We start from the raw sequence: 10,298 nt of genomic DNA on the forward strand, positions 1-10,298 counted from the left end.
TAAAAATAAGTTGTGTTTTTCTGCTGAGGTTGCTATACTAATATTTTTCACATTTATGTAGAAAAATATTTACAGGATCCAAGACAATTTGAGGAGGAATATAAGACTGAAGGGGCTTGTCCACTGGATAATGAGTTATATAGTAAAGTCATAGTAATTCAGATAGTATTGTATTAACACAAGGATGGACAAATAAAGGAACAAGATAAATAGCCCAGAAAAGATATATATGTATATGTGAATTTGATACATGACATTGGTATTACATATCAGTGAGAAAAGGATTAACTGGTCAATAAGTAATACTGAATGAATGGTTATTCTAATGAAAAATAAAATTAGATAATCACCTAACTGTTAAAAAAAATGCCTGATGGATAAAAACCCTAAAAGTGAACAGCTATGATTGAGAATCCAGGGTTTTAAACATTTTTTGAGTTATAATCCATTGCAGTTATTGTCAGTAGGCCAATGGGAGCTTATTCACGTTGGCTCCTGAGTCCTTTTGACATGGCCATAGTAGTCTTTGATTGCTTTGGAGTCTGGCTTTGTACATTTCTTACCCAATACCTATAATTAGCCATTTATTCAAAGTGCTCTGGTTCCTTTAGTGGGAAATGGTATTTAAAGACCATAATCTGAATGTTTGTGGTACTAATTGTTATTAAGTTGTATTGTTTTTATAACCTGTTCTGTGGACACAGTTGGGTAAATACGGCCTTCTGGTTTTTTTAATAAAAAGCATCATGAACTCTAACTTCCAATTCAAATTCAGGAATTCAAGGTTTTATTTATCCTCATTGATTGTACAACTCCCTTTCTTCACACTGAAAAATCCTTATTGTCACCTGTACTCCCTTCCTGCCCTGTAGGCAATGATTTAAACATTTTGTTAATTTTTTTTATTCTAAAAATATAGTTTATGTACATTTATCCATATCTCCCTTTTTCTTAGATAACTGGTAGCATACTTTTTTCCATCTTTTTTTTACTTACTAATAAATTATGGAGATCACTCAATACTAGTATATATAGAGAGAGATTCCTCATTTCTGCACAGTACTCCAGTGTAGCACAGTGCTACTCTGCACAGTGTAGATGTAGCACAATATATTCAACTAGTCCCTGTTGATGAAAAGATCAGTTGATGGAAGAAAGAAATGGAAATTTTACTTGAGCCAAATTTTTTTTTAATAAATTTATTTATTTATTTTTGGCTGCACTGGGTCTACATTGCTGCGTGCAGGCTTTCTCTGGTTGTGGTGAGTGGTGGGGGGGCTACTCTTCGTTGCGGTGCACGGGCTTCTCATTGCGGTGGCTTCTCGTTGCGGAGCACGGGCTCTGGGCACGCGGGCTTCAGTAGTTTTGGCACGTGGACACTAGAGCACAGGCTCAGTAGTTGCGGCGCACGGGCTTAGTTGCTCCGTGGAATGTGGGATCTTCCCAGACTAGGGCTCGAACCCGTGTCCCCTGCATTGGCAGGCAGACTCTTAACCACTGCGCCACCAGGGAAGCCCACTTGTGCCAAATTGAGGGTTATAACCCAGGAACAGTCTCTCAGAAAGCTCCAAGAACGGTTCTGCCTTTTACAGGTCAAAGCACAGTTATATGTTTTTGAGGCAGAGGGCTGTATGTTAAATGATGTATTATTGACAGTTAATGTAATCTAGCGTGTAGTGGGTCATGGGTCATTGTGGCCCCATACAAGATTAAGAAGGACTGTTATCTTGTAAGGAGTTGGCTTGGTGCTAGGAGAATGTTGCTCTTTATTGTTGAGCAGGTATTCCTGCCAATGGAGAGGTTTGGTCGATGCATAATGCAGATACACAATGCACAGTAGAGGTGGGAAGAGGGGACAAAAGAGCAGAGAAAATTTTTTTATGTTTAAATTTTTCTTGTCTTGCCATAAAATGTAATTTTATTTCATATACCATAATGTATTCAACTACTTCCCTATTGATGGACATCTGGGTGGTTTCCAATCTTTTGCTATTACAAATAATGCTGTAATGAATAGTTATGGGTATCTTGTTTTAGGATATGTTCCAGAAGTTGGGTTCTTAGGTCAAATAGCAAATTCATACGTAATTTTGCTAAGTATGATCAAATACCCCTCCCCCTCCATTGAACTGTTGGCATTTTGCAACCCAGTCAGCAATGTATGTAAATTCCTTTTTTCTACACAGCTTCATCAGGGGAATATGTTGTCAAACTTTTGGATTTTTGCCAGTCTGTTAAATAGAATCTCAGTGTGGTTTTAATTTCATTGCTGTGTTATGAATAAGATCGATAATCTTTTTAGTGTATCAATTGCATATGTAATGGTTTATCTTTTTAAAAGTATAAAGGAATGTTAGGATTGATTATGTGGTATTATTAAAGAAAAATTATTCTGACACTTGTTAAAACATTAACAAGTAAGGAACTACAAGTAAGGAAGACTTTATTCAAGACTATTGCAATAAGAGCATTGCAATGGGGGAGAGAGATCAGGCTCAACTCTGAATACAGCAAAGATAGCTGAGGATTTGTAGCCAAACAATGGAATGAAGGGGTCAGTGGAAGAAAAATTACTTAGTGGAGACATCAGGGCAGGTGGATTCTTGCTGAAGATTGGCCAAGGGCTGATACATCAAAAGTGGAAGATAAAGAATTTAGTCAGATATCAAGGGTGGGAGCATTCTCACTAACCTGACTTAGCAGGATTCTTGCTAAGACTGGGCTAGACAGGCCAAAGATGGGGTGGGGGGTGACAAATGGAGAAGGCACTGACTTAAATCTACATAACAAACTTTACCCTGGTTTACCATGCCTTTCCTGGTAACTTCCGCATAACTGGCTTCCTCACACCCTTCTTTCTCTCTTTTGTCTTGAGCTGAAAATGGTATTTAAGCCTGTGGCTTAGTCCACCTCAGGGAGTTACTCATTTTTCCCTGGGTATCTCCCATGTATACATGAGGTATATACATCAAACTTCTGTTTGTCTCTCTTGTTAATCAGTCTTTTATTACAGGGGTGTCAGCCAAGAACTCAGAAAGGTAGAAGGAAAATTATTTTTTTCTCCCCTACATTAGTATATACCGTAGGAAAGGAAAAATCTCTTCCTATGCCCAACTTAGGTTCTCCAGCTGGGGTCCTGTAAACTAGACTGGCCAAAAATAGATTAGCAAGAGAAAAACAAGCTAATTAACATGTGCATTGCACATGTATGAATAAGAACCCTCAGTGATGAGTAACCTTAAAGAGAGGGTTAGAACTTGGGTTTTAATACCAACAAAGGAAAAGAGGTTTGGAGCTTCTGGGTGAGCGAAGCAAGTTACAGGAAGGTGACCAAGAAAAGCATGGTAAAGGAGCTGTTTAGTAAGGTTTGTTATGCAGATTTGAGTCCTTGCCTTCTCCTTTGATAAGAGTTTTAATAGTACTTCTCTTCCAGATACTGAAGAGGGAGACACCTCTACAAATGAAAATTTACTTTAGAGCTTTTCATGATAGATCTCAATACCCTTTAGCTCAAAATAATCCATTTGCCAAAAGTACATTTTGGGGTGGCATACTCTGTTACCCCTCAGTACATGAATGAAATGTATACTTTCCTGAATTTTTGAAGTATTTTATTTAAAAAATTCAATAAACAAAACCCAACACATAAAGAACTTGGAAATTTTGGCCACATCACAATTTTCTTCCCCATCGTCTAGTTACTTAAAACATCCCAAGCATTACCTTTCTATCTGTTGAAAAAAAATCACTATATATCTGTCTTAATCATGACAGCTTTAAAATTTTGTTGTCTGTAGCAAAAGTCAAAATTTTTAAATATCAGAAATATTTAAAAGCTTAATTAGTGAACTTTATTTAATATAAAGTAGAATCTCAGCAGCTCTAATTGCAAAAAATCAATGAGTTAAAAGTTAGGATGATAAAGGTTTACATAAATGGATTAAAAATGGCCCCTGCACATTGGCCCTATATTGTTTACTTCATAGCAGATTGGGACCACTAGCTCAAAAGCTTGCCTCTGCCAAACTCAAATTTTTACACATCGAATTGCTTTGACTATATCCTAAATAACCATATTTTAAGCCATTTAGAGCCTGCCTGTTTTGCATGCCCAGCATCCGCAAGACAAACCTCAGCCTAAGAACCCAAGTCACTGCTACCCTTCCGAGATCCATGACTAAGCTGTCTGCAACATCACCTAGCTATGTAAGCCTCCTCTCTGGTTCCCCTCTTGCCTGGGAGTTCCCTTGTCCTCTTCCCCTTCTGGTGGTGGGCCCCCACCTGACTCTGGAAGGTCGCCTGCTGTGAGGGATTTCCCCTTGCCTGAACCTGCCAAGCACACCAAAATAAAGCTTGTTGTGTGCTACTGCCACCTGGTGGTCTTTTCTTTAATTAAAGTCCCGAAATCCTCGAACTCATAACAAAAGGAAAAGCCTTAACGATTGGAGAAAAAATAGTCACAAGAAGTCATGTTGGCAAACACAAGGCATAGAGGACCTTGTTCTTTCTATGCGTATTTCCTGTCAAGGGAGGAGAAGATAAAAGACTTCTAAGATCCAGAAAGCTGATGCAGATCTAGGGAAAGTTTTTCCTGTGGTTTTCCTGAAAATAATCATGTGAGAGAAACTGAGAAGGTGAATCTGTAGTAGAATTATTTGAAAGCCTTAGTAAAGTGCGATAAATAAATACAACTTTAGGTGACTTAGAAATTTGAGCTCTCTTCATAACATAGGTAAACTATGTTAGTGAAAACATACCCTTTTATAGATGACAGTGCAAAATCATTCTAATCTTTGAAATATGTGCAATATGTCACAAAAACTTGGGCATTACAGTGAAACAGATTTTGCTTTAATCTCTGCTGTTTCTCCTTGAGTTACATGCCTTTGAACAAATTATTTAACTCTTTCATTCATTTAAGAATCATGGAGGTGAGTGGCCAAGATAACAGAGTAGGAAGACCCTGAGCTCATCTCGTCCCACGGGCAAACCAAAATTACAGCTATTTACAGAGCAACTATTGATAAGAAAGACTGGAATCTAGAAGAAAAGATTGTCTACAACTAAAGCGATAAAGAAGGAACCACAATGAGATGGGTAGGATGGGAGGAGACACAGTATAGTCATGACCCATACCCCCTGGTGGGTGATCCACAAATGGGAGGATGATTACAATTACAGAGGTTCTCCCCAAGGAACAAGGGGTCTGAACCCCACATAGGGCTCCCCATCCCAGGGGTCCTATACCTGGAAGATGGACCTCCAGAATATTTGGCTTTGAAGGCTAGTGGGGCTTACTTTGGGGAGAGCCAGAGGGTTGTGGGAAATAGAGACTCCACACTCAAAAGGCACATACAAAATCTTACATGTTCCAGGACCCAGGGCAGAAGCAGTAATTTGAAAGGAGCCTGGGTCAGAGCCACCTGATGATCTTGGAGAGCCTCCTGGAGAGGCAGGAGGCAAATGGAGCTCACCCTTGAGACATAGACAACCACTTTTGGCAGCTCATTCTACCCCTAGGACACTGGTGCTGGCAAGTGCCATTTTGGAATCCTCGCTCTAGCTTCTTAGCATCAGGACTAATAAGGCAGGCTGCCTTAAGACCCACTGAGCCCACAGACATCCTGAGATATGGTCATATCCAACAGAGGGCCCAGGACCTGGCTCCACACACCAGTGAGCCAGCACTAGCCCCGAGAACCCCAGGACCCTGCAGCTAGAGACCGCGGGACACAGCTCCACCCACCAGTGGGCCTGTACTAGCCTTGGGACCAGCCTCACCCACCAGTGGGCAGGCACCAGTCCCAGGACCCCCTGGGACCCGGCTCCACCCATCAGTGGGTCAATACACCAACTTCAGAACCCCAGTGCCCTGCAGCCAGAGATGTCAGGACCAAGCTCCATCTACCAGGCCAGAACCAGCCCCAGGAACCCCTTGGCCTTGGCCTTACCCACGAGTAGGTGGGCACAAGCCCCAGGACCACTGCAGCCCCACAGCCTGGTGTAGCAGGACCCAGCCCATCCACCAACAAGCCAACACCAGCTCTGAGACACATTGGGCCAATTAGCCAGCTGCCCCAGGATCTGGCCCCATCCACCAGTGGGCTGACACAAGCCTTCAGGGCACCCCAGACCCCACAGGCAGCACCCACCCACCAGCAGACCAAACAAGCTCCAGAACCCTTAGGGTCCTACAGCCAATAATCCCAGGACACTGTTCTGCCCACCAGTTAGCCAGCACTAGTCCAAGGAACACAACAACATGCATACTGTCTTGTCAGCACCCAGCCAACCCACCAGCAGACCTGCCCCAGCCCCAGGACCCCATGTGCCCTGGCCCTGCCCACCATTAGGTCAACACCAATCTTGGAACCTTGGGCCAATCAGCCAGTGGGCCCAGGATCTGGCCCCCGCTACCAGGGGGCTGACACTAGTTTCAGGACCCCAGGGTTTTGCACCCAGAGAACCCAGGACATGGCTCTGACTAAGAGTGACCAGCACAAGCCCCAGGACATCCTGAGCCCAGGCTCTGCCCACCAGCAGGCCAACACCAGCTCCAAGAGACTTTGAACCCCTCAGCCAGCCACCCTGGGATCCAGTCCCACTCACAGGTGGGCCAGCAGCCCACAGAACTCGCAGCAAACCACGTCAGGAACTGGCCTCACCCACCAGCAGGCTGACACTAGATCTAGGAACCCTGGCCCTGTAACCTGGTTCTACCCACCAGTGAGCCTGTATTAGCCCTGGGAACCCCATGAGGCTCTGCAGCCAGCCGCCCCATGACCCAGCCCCACCAACCAGTGGCCAGCAGTCTACACACTGGGAAGAACTTGGCAACCAACCAAACTGGGGGCCAGCCACACCTACTAGACCACACAAAGTAGTCAGCCCACCACAACAGAGGACGAATGCAGCCCACATTGGGGGCACCCCTAGAGCGAATAGCTCTCGTGACCAGAGAGGAGTGTGCTGCTGGGATGTGTAAGATGACTCCTACAAAAGGCCACTTCTCCAAGGTTAGGAAACATAACCAACCTATCAGATACACAGAAATAAAAATAGCAAATTAGGCAAAATGAGGTGACAGAGGAACATAAAGATGATCAAAGAACTCAGGAGAAGATAGAATGGACGGAGTGAGATGTTAGATGTTTTTAACAAAGAGTTAGTTAGAAAATATAAAGAAGAACCAGAGATGAATACAAAAACTGAAATGAAAAATATAGTAGAAGGAATCAAGAGTAGATTAGATGCAATAGAGGAACAAATCAGTGAGCTGGAAGACAGAATAATGGAAATCACTGATGCTGAAAAGAAAAAAGAAAACAATAAAAAGAAATGAGGACAGTTTAAGAGATCTCTGAGACAACATCAAGTGCACTAATATTCACATTACAGGGGTCCCAGAAGGAAAAGAGAGAGAAAGGGGCAGAAAACATATTTGAAGACATAATAGCTGAAAAATTCCCCAACCTGGGAAAGGAAACAGGTACACAGATCCAAGAAGCACAGATAGTCACAAACAGGATTAACCCAAAGAGGACCACACCAAGACATAATTAAAATGTCAAAAATTAAAGAGAGAATATTAAAAGTAGCAAGGGAAAAGCAACAAATACAAAGGAATTCCCCTAAGGCTATCAGCTGACTTTTCAACAGAAACCCTGCAGGCCAGAATGAAGTGGCATGATTTATTTATTTATTCATTCATTTATTTATTTGGTTGTGCTGCACAGCTTGTGTGATCTTAGTTTCCCAACCAGGGATCAAACCCATGCCCCCTGCATTGGAAGCATGGATTCTTAAGCAATGGACCATCAGGGAAGTCCCTGGCATGATATATTTAAAGTGATGAAAGGGAGAAACCTACAACCAAGAATACTCTACCCCTCAAGGCTCTCATTCAGATTTGATGGTGAGATCAAAATCTTTACAGACAAGCAAAAGCTAAGAGTTCAGCACCACCAAACCAGCTGTACGAGAAATGTTAAAAGAACTTCTCTAAGTGAAAAAGAAGAGGCCACACCTAGAAACATGAAAATTATGAAAGAAAAAATCTCATTGGTAAAGGCAAATATACAGTAAAGGTAGGAAATCAACCATGTATAAAGCTAGTAGGAAGGCTAAAAGACAAAAGTAGTAAAGTCATCTATATCTGTAATAAGTGGTTACGGGATACACAAAATAAAAATATATAAAATATGATGTCAAAAAGAGTAAATGGGGGAAAGAGGAGTAAAAATGCAGGGTTGTTAAAATGCATTTGAAATTAAGAGATCACAACTTAATATAATCACATATATGATTATATATATATACATATGTATAGATAGATGATAGATAGATAGATAGATTGCTACATATAAACCTCATGGTAACCACAAACCAAAAATCTATAATAGATACACACACACAAAAGAAAGGAATCCAAACATAGCACTAAAGATAGTCATCAAATCACAAAGAAAGAGAACAAAAGAAGAAGAAAGAACAACAACAAAAACTACAAAAACAACCCCCCAAAATTAACAAAATGGCAAGAAGTACATACCTATCAATAATTATGTTAAATGTAAATGGACTAAATACTTCAATCAAAAGACATAGAGTGGCTGAATAGACACAAAAACAAAACCTATATTTATGTGGTCTACAAGAGACACATTTCAGATCTAAAGGCACACACAGACTGAAAATGAGAGCATGGAAAAAGGTATTCCATGCAAATGGAAATGAAAAGAAAGCTGGGGTAGCAATATTTATGTCAGACAAAGTGGACTTTAAAATAAAGAGTGTAACAAGAGACAAAGAAGGACATTACATAATGTTCAAGGGACCAATACAAGAAGAAGATATAACAATTGTAAATATATATGTATCCAACATAGGAGCACCTAAATACATAAAGAAAATATTAACAGACATAAAGAGAGAAACTGACAGTAACACAATATTAGTAAGGGACTTTAACACCCCATTTACATCAATCAACAGATCATCCAGACACAAAATCAATAAGGAAACACTGGCCTTAAATGACACATTAGACCAAATTGACTTAATAGATAGATATAGAACATTCTAGCCAACAATGGCAGAATATACATTCTTTTCAAGTACAGATGGGACATTCTCCAGGATAGATCACATGCCAGGCCACAAAACAAGTCTCAGTAAATTTTAAAAAACTGAAATTATACCAAGCATCTTTTCCAACCACAATGCTATAAGACTAGAAATCAACTACAAGACAAAAAACTGCAAAAAAACCACAAATATGTGGAGATTAAACAGCATGCTACTAAACAAAAAAAGGATAAGAGAAAAAAAATTTTAAAATACCAGGAGACAAATGAAAAAAACATGATGATCCAAAATCTATGGCATGTAGGAAAAACATTTCTAAGAGGGAAGTTTACAGCGATAAAAGCCTACCTCAGGAAACAAGAAAAATCTAATAAACTACCTAACCTTACACCTAAAAGAACTAGAAAAAGAAGAACAAACAAAATCCAAAGTTAATATAAGGAAAGAAATCATAAAGATCAGAGCATAAATAAAGTAAATAGAGATGGAAAAAACAATAGAAAAGATCAGTAAAACTAAGAGTTGGTTCCTTGAAAAGATAAACAAAATTGATAAACTGTTAGCCAGACTTGCAAGAAACAAAGAGAGGACCCAAATCAATAAAATCAGGAAAAAAAGAGATGTTACAAATGATACCACAGAAATCACAAAAGATTGTAAGAGATTACTATGAAGAATTATACACCAATAAAATGGATAACCTAGAAGAAATGGACAAATTCCTAGAAACGCACAATCTCCCAAGACTGAATCAGGAAAAAGTAGAAAATAAGGACAGACCAATTACTAGTAATGAAATTGAATCAGTATTAAAGAAAAAAAAAGCTCCCAACAAACAAAAGTCCAGGACCAGGTGACTTCATATGTGAATTCTACCAAACGTTTAAAGAAGAATTAACACCTATCCTTCTCAAACTATTCCAAAAACTTACAGAGGCAGGGACACTTCCCAACTAATTTATGAGGCCAGCATCACCCTGATATCAAACCAGACAAAGATATTACAAAAAAAGAAAATTACAGGCCAATATCACTGATGAACATAGGTGCAAAAATCCTCAACAAAATACTAGCAAACCAAATCTAACAATACATTAAAAGGATCATTATCAAGTGGGATTTATACCACAGATGCAAGGATGATTCAATATCCACAAATCAATGTGACAGATCACATTAACAAACTGAAGAATAAAAAATCATATTATCAT

Source organism: Balaenoptera ricei, chromosome 8 (assembly GCF_028023285.1).
Source record: "Balaenoptera ricei isolate mBalRic1 chromosome 8, mBalRic1.hap2, whole genome shotgun sequence".
In the NCBI taxonomy this organism is placed as follows: domain Eukaryota; kingdom Metazoa; phylum Chordata; class Mammalia; order Artiodactyla; family Balaenopteridae; genus Balaenoptera; species Balaenoptera ricei.